This window comes from Chiloscyllium plagiosum, unplaced genomic scaffold, assembly GCF_037043375.1.
Source record: "Chiloscyllium plagiosum isolate Xiang-an unplaced genomic scaffold, Cpla_swu_hap1 HiC_scaffold_10, whole genome shotgun sequence".
Taxonomy (NCBI): domain Eukaryota; kingdom Metazoa; phylum Chordata; class Chondrichthyes; order Orectolobiformes; family Hemiscylliidae; genus Chiloscyllium; species Chiloscyllium plagiosum.
In genome coordinates, this window is record NW_028270148.1 from 13,436,768 (window position 1) to 13,459,056 (window position 22,289).

At 44.4% G+C, this 22,289-nt stretch overlaps 1 protein-coding gene and 1 long non-coding RNA gene across 6 annotated transcripts in view; both read left to right on the plus strand.

Moving 5' to 3' along the window:
• Positions 1-14,103, plus strand: part of LOC148148911 (uncharacterized) — a 50,407-nt gene extending 36,304 nt beyond the window's left edge. The window contains exon 3 of the long non-coding RNA XR_015758352.1: positions 13,080-14,103. This is a non-coding gene — a long non-coding RNA (uncharacterized LOC148148911). The remainder of the gene's footprint in view (positions 1-13,079) is intronic.
• LOC122553163 (NHS-like protein 1) overlaps positions 1-22,289 on the plus strand; it is a 274,883-nt gene that overhangs the window by 127,703 nt on the left and 124,891 nt on the right. The window lies entirely within an intron of this gene.

A 22,289-nucleotide genomic window follows, 5' to 3' on the forward strand; every position in this document is an offset into this window, starting at 1 on the left:
TAGAAGATCATGTGTTAACGATGGAGAAGGTTTGAGGGTCTTGATGGTTATCTTTGGGGATAGGATTTTCACTCCTTTCTAAATAAAAGGTGGTGTACAAATGCTGGTTGCTGCTAGGTCAAGGTGAATGATGGTCAAGATTAGAGTGGCGCTGGAAAAGCAGAGCAGGACAGGCAGCATCAGAGGAGCAGGAAAATCGACGTTTCAGGCAAAAGCCCTTCATCAAGAATTCCTGATGAAGGGCTTTTGCCCGAAACGTCGATTTTTCTGCTCCTCTGCTGCCTGGCCTGCTGTTCTTTTCCAGCGCCACTCTAATCTTGACTCTAATCTCCAGCATCTGCAGTTCCCACCTCCGCCAATGTGAATGATAGCAATAAAAGGGAACACTTATCACAATCAGTCTTATTGAAAGTTCTATTACTCTAACGCCTTGTTAATGTGTTTTACTGCTGCAGAGTGCAGTGGAAACTGGTCAGGTAAACATAGCATCTTCTGGCAGCAGATGTAGTCACAGAGTCATAGAGATGTACAACACAGAAACAGACACTATTCGTGTACCCTTCCAGATGCCTTTTAAATGTTGTAATTGTTCCAGCGTCCACCACTTCCTCTGGCAGCTCATTTCATACCTGCACCACCCTCTACATGAAAAGGTTGCCCCTTGGGTCCCTTTTAAATATTTCCTCTCTCATCTTAAATCTATGCCCTCTAGTTTTGAACTCTCCTAACCTTGGAAAATTACCTTGTCTATTCACTCTATCCATGCCCTTCACGATTTTATAAACCTGTAAAAGTCACTGCTCAACCTCCAATGTTCCATAGTTCTAAAAGCCCAAATGAATTGAATGACAGAGGATAGTTAATTCGATTCTGGCGACAGTGGGTGGCTTCAGTTGAATTGTGGCAATCTTGTGTGTTTCTATTCTGGCTTCCCGTGGAAGAACTTCCTGCTTGTGATGTTGGTTCTCAAATTTTGTTTGGTTTGAAATGATTCCAAATTGGCTCATCCTTATCTCTCTAGCAAAAGAAATCCTTCTTTGTTGCTGAGTCCAGAAAAGAAGATTAGATTAGATTAGATTACTTACAGTGTGGAAACAGGCCCTTCGGCCCAACAAGTCCACACCGACCCGGCGAAGCGCAACCCACCATACCCCTACATTTACCCCTTCACCTAACACTACGGGCAATTTAGCATGGTCAATTCACCTAACCTGCACATCTTTGGACTGTGGGAGGAAACCAGAGCACCCAGAGGAAACCCACGCAGACACGGGGAGGATGTGCAAACTCCACACAGTCAGTCGCCTGAGGTGGGAATTGAACCCAGGTCTCTGGCGCTGTGAGGCAGCAGTGCTAACCACCGTGCCACCGTGCCGCCCAAGAAGCTTGGCTATTGAACCAAGGTGAGGCAGGAGGGAGGTATTGCATTTTGAAAGACAAATTGCATCACGTTTCTCTCAGTAACCAGCAAATGAACAGAAACTCTGACTGACAGCTCCTCTCACTAACCCAGAGAGAGGCCTCAAAGTATCTACACGACAAATCTTTTCTAGATTAGGGATAGGGCCGGGTCTGGGAGTCATTATCACACTACAGGAGACATTCATCAGTGAAGCGCTCGCTCTGGTACCTACAGTCCACCTACACATTGAGCAGTTCTTGGCTCTCCCATACGCACATTATTCTCAACCTGGTGGACAGCTTTTTGTATCTGTACATCCTCCTCCTGGCTAATTAAGAAATACAGTCAAACAAATCAAGAGCGACAGGAGGCTATTCAGTCCCTCAAGCTTGCTCTGATCTTCAATACGATCTTGACTGATCTGATTATTACTTCAAATCCCCATTCTTGTCCACCCCCGATTATTTTCAGCCCCCAGCTTGACAAGGATCTGTCTTAAAAATATTCAAGATGTCCACTTGTACCACTTTTCAGGAAGAAAGTTTCAAAAACTCCCGACCTTCCAAGACAGAAACCTTTGACCTAATCTCTGTTCTAAATGGATTTTTAAACCGTGCCCTCAGTTCCAGATTCTTCCATAATCTTCTCTGTGAAGAAAAGGACCCATCAGGCTCTTGTATTTCAAAAAAGTCCCCTCTTACAGTTCTGAACTCGAGCAGCTACAAGCTTAGCCTGTCCGGCTCTCAACTGGTGTGTGTGTGTGTGTGTGTGTTGGAGATAGTAGATCCATTGAAGGATCTTGAGGGAGAACAGGATGAGAGGATACATTGATCAGAATGACATGAAGAGGGGAAGGAGGAGGCTCTTATGAAGTATAAAAACTGGACGGCCGGTTTAACCTATTTCTGTGTAAGCAAAGTTGACACGTCAAGTAGATTAGATTTTATTTTAGATTAGATTAGATTCCCTACCGTGTGGAAACAGGCCCTTCAGCCCTACCAGTCCACACCAACCCTCCAAAGAATAACCCACCCAGACCCATTTCCCTCTGACTAGTGCACCTAACACTGTGGACAATTTAGCATGGCCAATTGATCTGACCTGCACATCTTTGGACTAATAATTTGAGTACCAGTGAATGAGATATCATTGTATGCTGTTTTGTTATAAAGCGCGCCATCATTGTTCATTGGATCAAAGACCCTGCAACGTTCTTCCTAACAACACTGAGAGTTTCCCAACACCCCAAGGAATGCAATGGTTTTCCACCGCCTACTTCAGAGCAATTGGGGATGAATAATAAATTCTGGCCTTGCCAGTGATGCCTCTATCCATGAAAGGATAAATAACAAAAGGTCTGTTCAGTCGGTGCCTTAGTGCTGTGTGCTTTACCCCTTTCTATTTGAATGTATTTGCATATTCAAATATTTGCTTCAGGATGAGCAGAATGTTTGATTTAGAAACCAGTTCTTTTTGGAGTTGGGAACAGCTGTGTGACTGGGGTTGTGTTGATCTTGTACAGTGCAGGAGGACACGAAACCACCCATTGTGTAGGTACTGACACTTTGCAAGAGCTCTCCGATTCATCCCTCTCTTTACAATTGCCCTGCAGACTTCTCCTTTTCTAGTGTATAGGGGTCCCCATGAAGGACTCTCCTTCTCAACCTCTCCTCTTCACGTGAGGCATGGTGACCCTCAGGTTAAACCACTACCAGTTGCCTCTCTCTAATGAGAGAACAGCCCTATAGTTCAGTGGACTATGGTGACTTTCTCTCTATAAAATCATAGAATCCCAGTGTGGAAGCAGGTTATTTGGTCCATCAAGTGTGCATCTTACCCATAGCCACACTCCTACCCTACCTCTGTAACCCTGCCTTTTCCATGGCTAACCCACATAACCTGCACATCTTGGGCTGAAGGAGGAAACCGGAGCACCTGGAGGAAACCCACGCAGACACAAGAAGAATGTGCCAACTTCACACAGACAGTTGCCCAAGGCTGGCATAGAGCCCAAGTCCCTGGCACTGTGAGGCAGCAGTGCTAACCACTGAGCCACAGTGCTGCCCATAACGTAAATAAATATAAACAGAGGATACAAAAAAAGAGGATATGATATACTTTTATTTTAAAAAAACTGATTTGATCTCAAGTGGAGCATTGTGTCCATTTCTGGGAACATATTTTCGGCAGGATGTAGAGGCTTTACAGAGGATTCAGGATAGATTTACAAGACTGCTTCCAGGTGTAAGGGACCAGATATCTTTCCTTTTGGCTATAAACTGGAATAAATTCGGACACTGCTACATAGCCAAAAAACAAGGAAAGCTTTTTGACTTGAAAATGATTAGCTATGCATGTTTAGCTACTTTGGAGCCTGAGATTATTACATCATTGAGACACTGCAATTGGAATGGTCCAGTTGCAATTTGTTGCAGATTTCTAAGGGCAAAATAACCAGAAAACCGATAAAAGTTCTCTTCCTGCTGTCTGTCAAAGTGGAAACTTGAAAGAATTATGATAGTAGAAAGACCCAGGTCCACCAGTCAGCTGTCAAATCGAAGAATGACCATAGTGCTGCAATCAGCAGCGTATCATCATTGCTAAATCCAAATAATTACTGGTAGGGTCCTGGGTAGAGTCATAGAGATGTACAGCATGGAAACAGATCCTTTGGTCCACCAACTCATCCATTGCCAACCAGATAGTCCCTCTTGCCAGCACTTGGCCCATATCCTTCCAAACCTTTCCTATTCATATACCCATCCAGATGCCTTTTAAATGTAATTGTACCAACCTCCACCACTTCCTCTGGCAGCACATTCCACACACGCAGCACCCTCTGCGTGAAAAAGTTGCCCCTTAGGTCTCATTTAAATCTTTGTCCCCTCACCCTAAACCTATGCGCCCTAGTTCTGGTCTCCCCCACCCCAGGGAAAATACCTTGTCTATTTATCCTATCCATGCCCCTGATAATTTTATAAACCTCTATAAGATCACCCCTCAGCCTCCGATGCTCCAGGGAAAACAGCCTTAGCCTATTAAACCTCTCCCTATAGTTCAAATAGTGCTGTAGAACAGAACGACCCAGGGGTTCAGGTACATAACTCTTTGAAATTTGTCTCATGTAGACAGGGTGGTTAAGAAGGCGGTTAGCACACTTGTCGTCATTGCTCAGACCTTTGAGTGTAGAAGTTAGGATGTCATGTTGCAGGACATTGGTGAGGTCTCTTCTGGAGTACTGGTCACCCTGTTGTCAAACTTGAGAGGGTTCTGAAAAGATTTTCCAGGATGTTGCTGGGAATGGAGGGTTTGAGATATAAAAATAGATTGGAAAGACTGGGACTTTTTTTTTCCTGGCGTGTAGGAGGTTGAGGGGTGATCTTATAGAGGTTTATAAAATCATGAGAGGCATAGATAAGATGAATGACGAGAGTATTCTCCCTAGGGTGGAGGAGTTCAAAGCTAGAGGGTATACTTTTCAAGGTGAGAGGAGGAAGATTTAAAAAGGTCAGGAGGGGCAACCTTTTTACAGAGTGGGTTTGTGTGTGAAATAAACTGCCAGTGACAGTGGTAAATGCAGGTACAGTTGCAATGCTTAAAAGCTATTTGGATAAGTTCGTGAATAGGAAGGGTTTGGAAGGATATGGGCCAAACGCAGGCAGGTGGGACTAGTTTAATTTGGGAACATGGTCAGCATGGACTGGTTGAACTGAAGGGTCTGTTTCTGTGCTGTATGACTGTATAACTCTGAGAAATAGCTCTCTACTTTGTGATCCGGGCTTTCAATCTACAAATTTGGTTCTCCATGTTCACATTTTATCACATTTTTCATATGTCAAACTATCTTCTGTCTTATTGGTTAAGTCTCTTCATCTTTTAGAATGGGCATATTGGTTTCAGTTCTTTCATATGTCAATTCCAGAATTTTCTTAACGTTACATTCTCAAGTGAACTTTAACAATAGGTGCCATGTTGGCCCAGATAATGCATTGAAGGTGTGAGGTGCCCTGTGGGAGGCTGTCTGTGCCCCAATGTTCAGACTGATTCTAATCCAAAAAAGGGTTTTACAGAATAAGTTCACTTGAGAATATAACTTTAGGAAAGTTCTGGAATTGACATATGAAAGAACTGAAACCATTATGCCCATTCTAAAAGATGAGAGACTTAACAAACAATCTCGGTCGTTTTCAATATATAATTTCAGTTATATCACACTGTAAAACTTTTGTGATAACTTCTGTGTCCTACAATCTTATACTGCATAACCACCTGATGAAGGAGCAGTGCTCCAAAAGCTAGGGCTTCCAACTAAACCTGTTGGGCTATAACCTGGTGTTGTGATTTTTAACCATATGAAGTTGAGGTTTTCACTTAGATAGTGAGCATGGGTCTTGGCTTAGAAAGGTAATACCTTTTCAATTCACAAATACTCTATTGTCTCAACAATTTATGCTGCAAGACAGCTACATGAATGCATGTAATATTTACTTTGAGATTGTAAATTAAAACACCGCACATTTATATGTGAGTTAAAAGGATGATCAACATGCCTGACAATATTGGATTCCTGTTGCCCAGATTGAGAATGCAGCTATGTGATCTGATTGAGCTGAGGTTATGATATGTCTGCATTGGGCTTGCAATTCATCTCCAGATCTCGGTGCAGTTAGAAATGACAACTTCTAAAGATTGGGGCGGACATGGTGGCTCAGTAGTTAGCACTGCTGCCTCACAGAAGTGAGGGTGGGATACTCCTCAGAGGATTGGTGTGGACTCGATGGGCTAAGTGGCCTGCTTCCACACAGTAGGGATTCTACGATGCAGTTTGAAAGCTGTGAAATCACTAAGTTCAAAGATGTGGCCACATCTGCTTTAAAAAAAACAAATTAGGAAAGGTAGGAGGATTGAGTAATTCACAGCAGCTAATGCCTTGGGATGTTTCACCTGCCCTTTCACCCCCCACCCCACCCTCAACATTGAGAGGTGGATCATGTTACAGTGTTACTGCTGGCTGTCTCAACTCTGTAAAGTGACCCTTCTTCATGAGTGACTGAGCTTTTAGCAGGGCATTGAACTGTGAAGTGCATCATGGCCGAGCCCAAATACATTTATATCAAACAGAGATTAACGCTCCTGGACTTTTGTCCAGACATTGCTGATTAATGAGGGGAGCATGACTAACAAACCCTCCCTCTGAAAATACATACAGCCTCCACACTGCCTACAGACAGGCATGTGTGCACAGATGCAACCCCACACTGCATTGATGAAAACTCTTCAAAGTAGTATTTTGAAACACAGGCCAGTGTCTCCCTAACAAGTCGTAAACAGGGGTTTGTGAAGATGCTACTTTTAAATCACTTTCCTTTCCCTCTTCATCTGTTTTGCCCCGTGCTTAGCGGTTAGCACTGCTCCCTCACAGCACCAGGGACCCAGGTTCAATTCCAGCCTCTGGTGTCTGTGTGGAGTTTGCTCATTCTCCCGGTGGCTGCGTGGGTTTCCTCTGGGTGCTCTGGTTTCCTCCCACAGTCCAAGATGTGCAGGTTAGATGAATTGGCCATGCTAAATTGCCCATAGTGTTAGGTGCATTAGTCAGGGGGAAGTGGGTCTGAGTGGGTTACTCTTCGGAAGGTCATTGTGGACTGGTTGGGCCGAAGGGCCTGTTTCCACACTGCAGGGAATCTAATCTAATCTACTCCACACTCCCCAACTAGACTCTCATCTGGAGAGTCCCGGTGATCACTGTCCAGCAGCAGTTGATCCCTAAAACTTGATCATCTCATGAATCATTTCAGTAAGGTACAAAACAAATTGATAAATCCTGCTACATGTTCCACTCCTCCAGAGCCCCATCTGGTTAGGCCTTGGTTAGGAAGGTGCAAGTTCTGTCAACTCAGTCCACCCGTGTTCTGTATTACCTGGAATGAGATTTTCTCCCTCTCGTAGAATCCCTACAGTGCGGAAGCAGGCTATTTGGCCCCAACAAGTCCACATCAATCGCACCACAGACCCACCCCACGAGCGTATCTCCATAACCTTGCATTTCCTATGACTAATCCACCTAACCTACACATCCCTGGACATATTGAGGCAATTTAGCACGGCCAATCCACCTAATCTGCACATCTTTGGGCTGTGGGAGGAAACAGTAGCACCCGGAGAAAACCCACAAAGACATGAGAGCGTGCAAACTCCTCACAGACAGTCACCCAAAGGTAGAATCGAACCCTGGTCACTAGTGCTGAGAGGCAGCAGTGCTCAGTTCTTGTTGTAATGGTGTTTCCTGGGATGTTTTAGTGTAGGAGGTTTGAAGCTTCAGTGCTGGAAATGCCATCACATATCCTGTTTTCTCTCAGCCCTGCTTTTGTGTGAAATTCAGTGATTTTGAAGAGCCACTCTGTGGCAGTTAAGAAAAATGCATCAACAAATCCCAACTCTCATAAAACCAGGAGTCCATTTCATATAAACCCCTCTGGATGTATCCTGACCAATGTTAATCCCCAAATCAACATCAGTAAACAGATGTTATTGTGTTGCTGGTTTTGCAGGTTTGCTATGTGCAAATTGACTGCTTTGATTCCCAATGTAAAAACTCTTAAAAGTACCTCAGTGGCTGTAGAGCACTTTATCCTGAGGTTATGAAGCAATATGAGTGTCTTTTTAATAAACATGGACACATACACCATTGGCATGAATAAATATCCTGATTTGAAATCTGTATGCCCCCAATCCTGGCGCACAGTCACAGATCCAGTTTAACTTTTATAATGCTCTATTCAAAAATTTTAATTGAGTTAGTTTTTAAAAAGGTGACTTTACCTAGCCAATTCAGTTAGGCATAGTATTGGTGTGATGTGTCTCCAGACAAGTTACCATTCTATCCCTTGTTTTCGAGTGACTTGTGACCCCGCATGACCGAACCACCAATGGCCTGAATTGACCAACCTAAAATCTGCCCTCTCTACTGAAGATTGGCTGGGACTGTTTTCACTGGAGCATGGGAAATTGTGGGATGATCTTATAGAGCTTTACAAAATCATGAGGGGTATAGATAAGGTGAATGACTGGCGTCTTTTCCTCAGGGTAGGGGATTTCAAGACTCGGGGGTATGTTTTTAAGGTGAGAGGAGAAAGATTATTCTAAAAAGACATGAGGGGCAACTTTTTTTACACAGTGGTTCATGTGTGGAATGAACTTCCAGAGGAAGTGGTGGATGATGGTACAGTTATAACATTTAAAAGATATTTAAATAAGTGCATGATTAAGAAACATTGTGGGATATGGGCCAAGCGCATGCAGGTGGAACTAGTTTAGTTTGGGATTTTTGGTCAGCATAGAGTAGTTGGACGGAAGGGTCTGTTCTGCAGTATGACTGACTATTATAGATTTTCTAACCTGTATAATATTCATCAAGCCATCCTTCACAGAATTGATTCAAAGTGGTATTTTATTCTTATACTTTACTCCTAGTCTCTGATTAGCATATATCCCTAGGTGAAGACTGCTACCGACGCTGACATATCATATTGCAATGGGAGACACACACTATCCAGTTGACCTCTGCATGTGGCAAAGATGCCATGGGGGTTTTAAAGATGAGTAAGAATTATCCTCGCCAACAATGTCCTCAGCCAAATCAATCCAAAAAAATCTCACCGTGCATCTCGCAGCTGTTTGCTACTATATTTACCAGTGAACAGTAACTCATTGTCTGCGAGGAACTCTGTAAATGACAATCTTTCTTCATATTACACCTTCTGTTGTTCTAGGACAGTCTGACTGAGTTGAGTCATACCTTGCCTTTTGTCCCATTCGCTTCTGTAGATGGCTGTGTTATGTCATCCAGACATTGCTTATTCATTTCTCTGGTGTCTTAGTTATTGTTTTTAAATCCTTATCTTCCTCCTCCTCCTGCCTCATAGCTTGGTGACTTATAAATAGTTTAATGTATTGCAAAGCCATTAACACTTGTTTTCCCTTCTCTCTGCATCGCAGTTGACTAAGCTGGGCTGGGGAGGCAGTGCTCAGTGTCTGGGACAAGGCACAGTTGCTTTGCTCCATGTTTCCCTGCGTTCAATATGAGCATTCACTTTTGTGCAAGGTTTTTGGCTATGTGCAGGTTGATTGGCAATAGGGTAGAGCTCAGACTGTGACACCTCCCACAGCCCCACAGCTCTCCCCAGGCTTTCACATTGGGGCAGTGGGGAGAGAGTGCTGAAAATGGGGGGAGTGGAGGTGTTGAAGGGAGGAAAACAAAACAAAAATAATTCGGGCAGTGCAGGCATTAAGTTGGGAATTTTGAGATCTGAAATCCATCATTACTGCTTGATCGTACTCAATCTTGTATCTTGTTGGAAAGAGAGGTGTATTGGAGAAGCTCCTAATGTTGTACTCCTCTGCATACTATCCTGTACATGCAGTTTTTCTTTCCAGTCTGGATATGCTTCACTCAAAAAGCACATTACCGAGTCAGAGGTGGAGGTGGGCGTGTGGAGCAATTAGCTCATTTACTCTGAGACAAAGGCAACTTTAATTAATCCACAGAAACTGCCTCCAAATCTCTACATCAGTGAGAGATTCAGGGCCGTCTCACCAGGATTTCACTGAGAGTTTTGTTTTAAAATATATGTTCATGGCAGTGGCCATCTCTGATAGGACCAGCATTTATTGGTCAACCCTAATTGTTCTTGAGAAGGTGGTGGTGAACAGTCCATGTGGTATGAAACACCCACCGTGCTGATGGAGAGGGAATTCCAGGATTTTGACCCTGGAACGGTGATATATTTCCACATCAGGGTGGTGCATGGCTTGGAGAGAAACTTGTAGGTGATGGTATTCCCATATATCTGCTGCCCTTATCCTTCTAGGTAATAGACAATAGGTGTAGGAGTAGGTCATTCTGCCCTTTGAGCCTGCACGACCATTCATTATGATCATGGCTGATCATCCTCAATCAGTATCCTGTTCCTGCCTTATCTCCATAACCCTTGATTCCACTATCCTTGAGAGCTCTATCCAATTCTTTATTAAACGAATCCAGAGACTGGGCTTCCACTGCCTTCTGGGGCAGAGCATTCCACACACCCACCACACTCTGGGTGAAGAAGTTTCTCCTTATCTCTGTCCTAAATGGCCTACTCCTTATTTTTAAGCTGTGTCCTCTGGTTCAAGACTCACCCATCAGCGGAAACATGTTTCCTACTGCCAGAGTGTCCAATCCTTTAATAGTCTTATACGTCTCTAACAGATCCTCTCTCAGTCCCCTAAACTCAAGGGTATACAAGCCCAGTCGCTCCAATCTTTCAAGTTAAGATAGTCCCGCCATTCCAGGAATTGACCTCGTGAACCTACGCTGCACTCCCTCAATAGCCAGAATATCTTTCCTCAAATTTGGAGACCAGAACTGTACACAATACTCCAGGTGTGGTCTCACCAGGGCCCTGTACAGCTGCAGAAGCACCTCTTTGCTTCTATACTCAATCCCTCTTGTTATCAAGGCCAGCATGCTATTAGCTTTCTTCACTACCTGCTGTACCTGCATGCTTACCTTCATTGACTGGTGTACAAGAATACCCAGATCTCTTTGTACTGCCCCTTTTACCTAACTTGACTCCATTGAGGTAGTAATCTGCCTTCCTGTTCTTGCCACCAAAGTGGATAACCACACATTTATCCACATTAAACTGCATCTGCCATGCATCTGTCCATGCACCTAACCTGTCCAGGTCATCCTGTAATCTCCTAACATCCTCCTCACATTTCACCCTGCCACCCAGCTTTGTATCATCAGCAAATTTGCTAATGTTACTATTCAAAGTTTGGGTGAAGATTTGTAGCTCGGGTGCTCGTTGTTGTGGTTCTGTTCGCCGAGCTGGAAATTTTTGTTGCAAACGTTTCGTCCCCTGTCTAGGTGACATCCTCAGTGCTTGGGAGCCTCCTGTGAAGCGCTTCTGTGGTGTTTCCTCCGGCATTTATAGTGGCCTGTCCCTGCCGCTTCCGGTTGTCAGTTTCAGCTGTCCGCTGTAGTGGTTGGTATATTGGCTCCAGGTCGATGTGTTTGTTGATGGAGTTTGTGGATGAGTGCCATGCTTCTAGGAATTCCCTGGCTGTTCTTTGTTTCGCTTGCCTTATAATGGTAGTGTTGTCCCAGTCGAATTCCCAGACAACACTACCATTATAGGGCAAGCCAAACAAAGAACAGCCAGGGAATTCCTAGAAGCATAGCACTCATCCACAAACTCCATCAACAAACGCGTCGACCTGGACCCAATATACCGGCCACTACAGCGGACAGCTGAAACTGACAACCGGAAGCGGCAGGGACAGGCCACTATAAATGCCGGAGGAAACACCACAGAAGCGCTTCACAGGAGGCTCCCAAGCACTGAGGATGTCACCTAGACAGGGGACGAAACGTTTGCAACAAAAATTTCCAGCTCGGCGAACAGAACCACAACAATGTTACTATTAATACCATCTTCTATATCATTAATATATATTGTAAAAAGCTGCAGTCCCAGCACTGATCCCTGCGGTACCCCACTGGTTACCGCCTGCCATTCCAAAAGGGAGCCGTTTATCACTACTCTTTGTTTCCTGTCAGCCAACCAATTTTCAATCCAAGTCAGTACTTTGCCCCCAATACCATGCACCCTAATTTTGCTCACTAACCTCCTATGTGGGACTTTATCAAAGGAGGCTGTTTGTTTGGAAGGTGCTGTTGAAAGAGCCTTGGTGAGTTGCAGTGGAAGTTTAAGTCCAGGATGAATGATAAATCTGATGTAAGGCAATCTTGTGGATCTAAAGAAGGGTTCGCTGTTCGCTGATGACACCACCACAGTCGGTCGAATCTCAGATGGCGACGAAACAGACTACAGACAAAAGGTGGAAGATCTGAAAAAATGGTTCACTGCGAACAACCAAACTCTCAATGCCAGCAAAACCAAGGAACTCATTATTGACATTAGGTGAAATGTTACTCATGGCCCCCTATATATTAGCGGCACAGAGGTGGAAGGAGTGGAGAGTGTCAAGCTCCTGGGAGTGATCATCTACAACAAGCTTTCTTGGACTCTTCATGTGGACACACTGGTTACAAAGGCCCAACAACATCTCTTCATCCTCAGGCAACTGAGGAAATTTGGCATGATGTCAAATACCCTTGCCAACCTTTATAGGTGCACCGTCAGAGCATTCTGTCTGGAAGTATCACTACCTAAAATGGCAACTGTACCATTGAAGGTTTGAAACGGTTACAGAGAATGGTGAACTCGGCCCGGACAATCACAAAGGCCAACCTCCCATCTATAGAATCCATCTACCAGGCCCACTATCAAGGAAAGGCCGCCAGCATTCTCAACGACCCATCCCACCTTGGCAATGCTTTTCTACAACCTCTACCATCGGGGAGAAGGTACAGAAGATTGAATACATGCACCAGCCAGTTTCAAAACAGTTTCTACCCTACTATTGTTAGAATACTGAATGGACTCACAAACTCTTAACATTCACCTGTGGTTTTGTTTTTGCTGCTGTTTACCTATTATTTACTGTCTATGCTACTTAACTCTGTGATCTGCCTGTATTGCTCGCAAGACAAAGCTTTTCACTGTGCCTCGGTACACGTGACAATAAATTCAATTCAATTCAAAATGTTAACTCTGTGTTCTCTCCACAGATGCTGAGTTTCTGGAGCAATTTCTGTTTTTGTTTCAATCTTACAACTTAAATAGACTTAGTGTGAAACTTCTACGCTTGATTTTGATTGACTATCCAAATCCAAGGTGTTCCCACCCCACCACCCATTGCCCTGGACACCACTCATAGAAGATGGAGGAATCCCCACAGTGTGGAAGCAGCCCATTCGGCCCATCGAGGCTGCACTGACCCTCTGAAGAGCATCCCACACAGACCCAACTCCCTACCGTAACCCTGCATTTTCTATGGCCAAGCCACCTAACTTGCACATCTTTGGAAACCCGAGCACCTGGAGGAAACCCACACAGGCAGACGCCTGAGGCTGAGAGTGAACCTGGGTCCCTCGCGCTGTGAGCCCCAATCCACAAAGGTCTGCTTTATCTGATCATTGTTACGTGGATACTGATGGAAACTCGCTGACTAATTGGCTGCCACATGAGCCCCCCCCCACCCCACCCCACCCTGCTAAAAAAAAACAGTGCTTCAAAAGGAATCAGTTGGATGCTAAATGTTTTGAGTAATTCTGATGTTGCAGAAGGGGCTATCTAAATGCAATTCATTAATGAATTGCCAATCCCATAGTGAGTGAGCCGATGTGGAGGAAGAGAAGTCAAACGTTTTGCTGCGCTCTCGTTAGCAGCCAGTCACTTCTGGTTCTTTGTTGTCTTTCTAAACTTGCTTTGGAGGTGCTGGTGTTGGATTGGGGTGCATTGAAGGAGTAATGCATTATCTGGGCCAACATGGCACCTATTGTTAAAGTTCACTTGAGAATGTAACTTTAAGGAAGTTCTGGAATTGACATATGACAGAACTGAAACCAACATGCCCATTCTAAAAGGTGAGAGACTTTACAAACAATCCAAGTCTTTTTCAATATATAATTTCAGTTCCATCACACTGTAAACTTTTGCTATAAATTCTGCGTCTTATGATCCTATACTGCACAACCACCTGACGAAGGAGCAGCACTTCGAAAGCTAGTGCTTCCAAATAAACCTGTTGGATGAGAACCTGGTGTTGTGTGATTTTTTTTATATAACTTTCTGAACTTGCTGAGAGATTGGTGGATTTTCAGGGCTGGGTTAACAGGCACCACTGTTTATCTAGTCTGTTGTTACAGTGTCTGGGGAGCTGCAGATCTGTTGTCTGCTCTTCCTCCTCTGCCATCAGAACACTGATGAGAGGTTGTGTGCTTTTCCTGTTGAGTATGTTGCTGTTTTCTACTGCGTCCTTCTGAGTGACTGGCAGCCAATTGTCTTTCCACCAGTAGCTGTTCCGATGTGATATCCCCTGAACTGCACTGAATCTTCGTGAAATAACAGGAAATGAAAGTGTTGGACCAGCTGTTGGGGGTTTTCTTTCGAAGGTGACGTCGCACATCTTTGGATTTTCACCATCTCTTTCCACAATACACAGTTAATGAACAAATGCTGCTTCCAAAAGGAATAAGCAGGTCCTGGGTTCTCCCAACAGTGAAATGACTTAAGGAGATGGGCATGGATCAGACTTGCACAATGCATTGAGGGGGCTTGGCTCAGCCAAAACCTCCAATTTATTTTTTCTGAGGCTGTTGCTGGGCTACTGGAGAAATTGAAATTGAGTATAATAACTTCAGTCAAATTTCAGTCCTGCCTGACTTGAGCTGGGGCTGTTTTGTTCACAGCTTTAGTCGATGCGTCACACAGTGGTTAACAGGCACAGATGGGGGTTGGGGGCTGGGTGGGGGAGAACTGTTGCAGGTACACAGGGCAGCGAAGGATGTCTTTGGTACACTTGCCTTCATTGGTCAGTGCATTGAGTTTAGGAGTTCAGAAGTCATGTTGCGGCTGTACAGGATGTTGGTTAGCCCACTTTTGGAGCACTATGTTCACTTCTGGTCTCCCTGCTGTAGGAAGGATGTTATTAAACTTAAAAGGATTCAGAAAAAAATTACGAGGATGTTGCCAGGGTTGGAGGGTTTGAGCTACAGGGAAAGGCTGAATCGGCTGGGGCTGTTTTCCCTGGAACATCGGAGGCTGAGGGGTGACCTTATATAGGTTTATAAAACTTTGTACACCCCAGTCCAACACCAGCATCTCTGAATTATAAAATCAGGAAGGGTATGGATAGTGTGAATAGCCAAGATCTCTTTTCCAAAGTAGGGGAGTCCAAAACTAGTGGGCATCGGTTTAAGGTGAGAGGGGAAAGATTTAAAAGGGGACCAAGAGGCAACTTTTTCATGCAGAGGATGGTGCATGTATGGAATGAGCTGCCAGAGGAAGTGGTGGAGGCTGGCACAATTACAACATTTAAAAGGCATCTGGATGGGTATTTGAATAGGAAGGGTTTAAAGGGATATGGGCCAAGTACTAGCAAATGGGATTGGATTAATTTAGAATATCTGGTCGGCATGGACGAGTTGGACTGAAGGATCGGTTTCCGTGCTCTCCATCTTTATGACTGCTCACAAAAGAGATCATTGAATGGATTTTCATTGGAAGGCCAGTGAGAATTGCCATTGACATTTCTGGTGCAGAAATCACTTCCTGTCTGTGCAAGATAGTGTGTTAGCAATTTCATGCCTGGCATTTCAGAAGACTGTCCCATCTCCACCTGGTATCTGATCTGGTGTGTAGACACTCTGCAGGCAGGATGTCCATTTAAGGCAGGAAAGGGTAGTTCTTGAAAATTCACCATTGCTAATAAGGTGCTTTTTAAATTGTGGACAGGAAGCTGGGGTCAGAGCATTGATCAGGAGTGCATTAGGTCATTTGCTATGGTTCAGAAGGTTGGAATACATCTGAAAGTGTTCAGTTCAAAATCAGCCAAAGAATAAGTAAATTGTTTTTACAGGGGATTGATGGGATAAGAAATTAACTTCCAGAAACAGTGATGGAAACAAATTCATGATAACTTCAAGAGGAAATGAATGAGTATTTAAGACCATTAGAAATATAGGAGCTGGCCTAGGCTATCCCATCCTTCAAGCCTGCTCTGCGATTCAGAAAAATTGAGATTAATCTTCTACCTCAACTCGAATTTCCTGCTGATAAGTCCAACCCTCTTAGTGTCCACAATCTGTTTTGAATATGCTCAATCTCTTTCTAGAGTAGAGAATTCTGAAGATTCATAACCCTTAAAGTGACCAAATTTCTTGTCACCTCAGTCATAAATGATGCTGTTTAACAATGAGTTGGATATTCATGACACCTGGCCACATCCTCTGCACATTCCTCAATGACTGACATTGAGCTAATCGCTTCTTGAGTGTGCCCACTGAAATGATATGGGCGATCTGGGCATACATTCATGTGCAGCAAGATCCTGTAAACAGCTCATCCGTTTCTGGTATATGTTAGGATGGTCCAATGATGAGATCTTTAATGTTTGTCTAAACAATTTAGTTTCTGATGCGAAGGGTGGGCACGCTGCTCAGTACTGTACCAGGCTGTCAGTCTAGCTTATTTAAATAGAGACGTGACGGATTGTTATCAATGGAATGTTAATCCAGAGACCCAGGTAATGTTCTGGGGTTCAAATCCCTCCATGGCAGATGGTGGAATTTGAATTCAATCAAAATCTGTAATTAAAAGTCTAATGATGACCTTGAATCCCATTGTCAGTTGGAAAACCCTGCCTGATAACCTTACAGGAAGGCAACTGCCATCTTTACCTGGTCTGGCCTAGACGTGACCCAGACCCCCAGCAATGTGGTTGACTTCTAACTGTCCTCTGGGCAATTAGGGATGGGCTCTAAATGCTGGCCAAGCAAGCAATGCCTTCATCCTGTGAATGAACAAAAGTAATTTAAATCCAGGTGTGTAGGGCTGAAACCCAGGTGTGTGTTCATTGTTCTGAACTTTGTTTAATCTGCTCAGTTTTAAGATTGGGTCCTTCCTGGCTATAGTATTGACTGGAAGCTTTCTTGACTGTCTGACTTGCCAACGCACTGTGTAAACACAGCAGTTATCAGCAGAGACGTCTATGGTTCCCACCTTAACATGGTCAGTTCCACTATCACATCAATGATTAACTAAGTTAGCGTCAGTTATGAGCATTGGTAAGAAACGTTTGCATTGTTTATTGTTCCATGACAGGATAAAAACAATAATGGTTGACTGATGGTAAGCTGAAGAAAGTTGGAGCTGCACAAAAAGGCCAGGGTTGAAGAAATGCAGAGACTGGGGCTGGAAGGAATTAGAGAGAGGGAGAGACTGGCACCATGAAGAGATGTGAAAACAAGGAAGAGAATTTTAAAAACAAGCAGCAATACTGTAACATAGCAAATAGCAACAAATATATTTTAAAGCGAACCGCTCCTAGATGCTGTGGAGTGTGTTTTTTAAAAAAAAAAACAAATATTTCACCGATAATCGGTCTGTCCGCCAGGACTTCAGTTGGATGTGTGAAAGTTTCACACTGATCTGTGAAACAGTCAGTGTAGGCTCTGTCCTTTCAAGCTCAACGTGCTGTTTGGAGAGAGACTCGTTCGAAGAGTAAATGTGAGGAGCGAAGTTGCACTGGCCATCAGAGTAATTTGAGCTGATGAGTTAGGAAATGTTTAAATGCTGCCCTGAGGAATTTAGATGATTTGCAATTTCAAGGCTGGTCCCTTCCTTGCTACTGAGTGAAGGATCAATGAGATATCGTTGCTTCCAGGAACACCGCTGTGCATAATGGAATTGCCCCTGGATGGAAGTAGACAGTCCCTCTTGGACGGGAGTCAGTTACCAAATTGGTCCATCTCACCGTCAGAGCAGTGTGGCAGCAAATGTGAAAATTGTGTCTGGAGTATTAGGGATGGAGGTGCTGGGATAGGTATGCCTCTGGGGGAGTTGTGTGTGGAAATCCCTTAAAAAGAGAGCATCGTAGCAAAGGTCAGGAAATGTTAGAATGATTAAACTATGCGCGCACACAGGTCAGGACTGATGAGACACGGCCAACTTCTACTCCATAGGCAAAAGTGAGGGCTGCAGATGCTGGCAACCAGAGTTTAGGTCAGAATGGTGCTGGAAAAGCACAGCAGGTCAGGCAGCATCTAAGGAGCAGGAAAATCGACGTTTTGGGAAAAGGCCCTTCATCAGGAATAGGGCCTATTGCTGATGAAGGGCTTTTGCCCAAAACCTCGATTTTCCTGCTCCTCAGATGCTGCCTGACCACCTGTACTTTTCCAGCACCACTCTGATCTAAACTTCTACTCCATGTCTGCTCCACTCTTCAATGAGATCATGGCTGATCTGAAGATCCTTGACTCCACTTTCGTACCCTTTTCCCCCTTAACCCTCGATTCCCTTATTGATTCAAAATCTACCGCAGCCTTGAATATACTTAATGACCCAGCCACAAAACGCCTCTGCGGTAAAGATTTTCACAGACACTCAACTCTGAGTGAAGAAACTCCTCATCATCTCTGTCTTGAATGTGTGACCCCTTATTCTGTGATGTCCTGTGACCCTTACCTCTCCCACAAGGGGAAAATTCAGTTTCTGAACTGATGCTTGCTGGCTCAGTAGAATCAGAGAAAACGTCTGACACATGGACTTGCGTGGGTAGGGAAGGAAGTAAGGCTGGGAAACCCCTCAGGAATTTGCACTAAAGCTGCAGAAAGATTTTGATTGTAATTACTTTAAGCAGAATGCTACCTTACCACAGTTCTTCTGCTCCAGATTTTAACTCGTACAAGTCCCTGTCCATTCCTGCATTCGCTGAACTATGCTGGTTCCTGGTTAAGCAGTGATTTGATTTTAAAAAACAATTCTGATCTTTATTTAAACTCCCCCAGTGCTCTCTCCTTTCCCTTCCTCTGTAATCCAGTTCGGCCGTACAACTGGGGTCATTGCATTGGGGGTTCGTTGCTTCTGGATTTTCGGTGTCGGACCCCCCCCCCCCCCCCCCCCCCCCCACCTCCCCCCATTCCCACCTCGTGCGTATCTGCGAGTTGACATCGTGACAAATCCTGGTGATTCTGTGGATTCCGAATGGGCTGTGCTGTTGTTTAGACATTTAAGAAAGAAAACAAATAAAAGATGGGGCGGTTCAGTGGTTGGAACTGGTGCCTCACAGCATCAGGGCCCTGGGTTCAATTCCCACCACGGGCGATTGTCTGTGTGGCGTTTGCACGTTCTCCCTGTGCCTGCGTGGGTTTCCTCTGGGTGCTCCAGTTTCCTCCCACAATCCAAAGATGTGCAGGTCAGGTGAATTGACCACGCTAGCACGGTGGTTCAGTGGTTAGCACTGCTACCTCACAGCACCAGGGTCCCAGGTTCAATTCCAGCCTTGGGTGACTTTCTGTGTGGAGTTTGCACATTCTCCCCGTGTCTGTTTCCTCCGCGTGCTCCGGTTTCCTCCCACAACCCAAAGATATGCAGGTCAGGTGAATTGGCCATGCAAAATTGCTCATAATGTTAGGTGCTCCAGTCAGAGGGAAATGGGTCTGGGTGGGGTACTTTCTGGAGGGTCAGTGTGGACTTGGTTGGGCCGAAGGGCCTGTTTCCACACTGTAGGGAATCTAATTTAAATTGCCCACAGTGTTAGGTACATTTGTTAGGGGTAAACATAGAGTGGGGATTAGGTGTGGGTGGGTTACTCTTCGGAGAGTCCATGTGGATTTGTTGGGCCGAAGGGCCAGTTTCCGTACTGTAGGGAATCTAATGTAAAGAAACTCTCTAAAATATCTGCACTTAACTACCTCAAGTCTGTTGAGCAAACTCTGTTTACATTTACTGGAGTTCCTACTTGAGATGGTGACTGAGAATTTTAAAGCTGATGGCAATGCAAATGGACAGTAAATGGCCAGAATAAGTGATCCATAGTGGTAGTACTTGGACAGTTCGTCCAGTTATTAAAACCAAAATACACACGTGTTTTATTTCTCTTTTTAAGGTGTAACCCTTGGTCAGTATTACAGGCAGTACTAAAACTTTTTGGTATACGGTATTCAGTTCTGGTCTTCCCTGCTGTAGGAAAGATTATGTCAAATTTGAAAGTGTTCAGAAACTATTTTCAAGGATGTTGCCATGGTTGGATAGTTTGAGCTACAGGGAGAGGCTCAACAGGCTGGGGCTATTTTCCCTGAAGGATTAGAGGTTGAGGGCTGACCTTATCGAGGTTTATAAAATCATGATGGGTATGGAAAGGGTGGATAGCCAAGGTCTTTTTCCCCAGGGTGGGGGAGTCCAAAACTAGAGGGTGCAGGTTTACGGTGAGAGGGGAAAGATTTAAAAGAGACGCAAGGGGCAGCTTTTTCATGCAGAGGGTGGTGCGTGTATGGAATGAGCTGCCAGAGGAAGTGGTGGAGGCTGGTACAATGACAACATTTAAAAGGCATCTGGATGGGTATATGAATAGGAAGGGTTTCGAGGGATATGGACTAAATGCTGGCAAATGGGACTAGATAAGATTAGGATATCTGCTTGGCATGGACAAGTTAGACTGAAAGGTCAGTTTCTGTGCAGTACATCGCTGACTCTCTCAAATTTACACAAGATCTCTGTACATTGTTGGCCACCTTGCCTTCAGTGATCGAGGTACTAACTTTTGCATGGCCTGCAAAATCTCTCCATCTCTCTTTCCCTCTGTCACTCCTCCATTCAGACTCACCTTAGAAACTACCTCTTCAACCAGGCATTTGGGCATGTGACTTAACTTGGGATCACAGTCTAAGGAAACGGTGCGGGCTATTCCAGACTGAGGTGAGAAATTTGTTCACCCAGAGAATGGTTGGGGCCAAAACATTGAATGTTTTCAAGAAGGACTTCTAGGTCTTAGGGCAAAAGGATATGAGGAGAAAGCAAGATCAGAGTTGGATGATCAGCAATCATCCTATTGAATGCCAGAACAGGCTCGATGGGCCAAATGGCCTATTCCTACTCCTATTTTCTACATTTTTTTTATCTCCTCGTGTGGCTCAGTGTCACTATTTGTTTGATACTAGTCCTCTGAAACACCCCGGGGCAGCTTAATACATGAAAGATGCTGCAACACAAGTTGCTGGTGTAATGAAACAAGTTATGAGAAACCTTTTAAAAGAGAGACAATGGCTCAGCCTCAGATGGAGTATCGCGCCCAATTCTCGGCATTATTGTTCAGGAAGGATATGAATGTTCTAAAAGGAGTGGCAGAAAAGATATACAAGAGCAAGCTAAGTGAATACGTTGGTGACACTAAGGTTGTTCTTACAGGAAAATGTTGCAAGGAGATCGTGATAGAGGGGTTAAAAATCATGAGAAATTCCGACAGATTAGGCAGAGAGAAACTGTTCTCATTGGCACAAGGATCAGCAACCAGACGACATGGGCCTAAGATTAAATGAAAAAAATCAGACAACCTGAGGAAACAACTTTTTTTTTTCATGAATAGTTGGGTTCTGGAATGCATTGACTGAGAGTGTGTTGGAGATAGATTCAGTAAGGCTTTCAAAAGGGAAATCAGATAAGCACATTGAAGAGGAAGGTTGTGGACTGAGACAGGCTGAATGGGCTGTATGGTCTACTGTGTGGTAGCCATTCTTTGAAGTAAATGATCAGATTTTTCTTGCATTTTTCAATCAAATTCTATCATTGGTGACTCAGAGAAGAGTAAGAGATAGCCAGGGTTGAGTCAGAAAGAGGGAGCCTGGCTGAGAATACAGTGATGTCACTATATAAAGATTGTTTCAGTTTGTTAACATCAGATAGACCTCATTGAGCCTGGCAGTGTGAAGGTGGGTCCACGTCAGTGGAGACTGATTGATTGTGTAAAATACCATGTGGTTCTCAGGGTTCAGACAGGCTGCTGTTCCTACGAGAGTAACTACATGTCAATAGTACATCATTGAAACCCAGCTGGCACACCAGTGTTCTAAAGGGCAGGAAATCTGCCATCCTTGCTCATTCTGCCCAGAGGAGCTGGGCACCAAATACTGGCCTAGCCAGCAATACACATGGCCCATGAATGAACTTTTCACTTTGAGATGCCCTGCCATTGTAAAGATGCTACATAAATGCAACTGCTTGCTATTTTTCTTGTCTTCTGCTCAGGTTCAGTACCTGCTTTATTTCTACATTTCTCCTTTGGTACACTCCTGGACCTGGTCACAAACTCTCATCCTTGCAAGTACAAACTCATTCACTCACACTCGCTCAATCATCCAGTACACTCGCTCACTAACTTGCATGTGTACAGTACACACCCCCACACTCGTTCACATACTCCTTCTCACTGACTCCTTGTC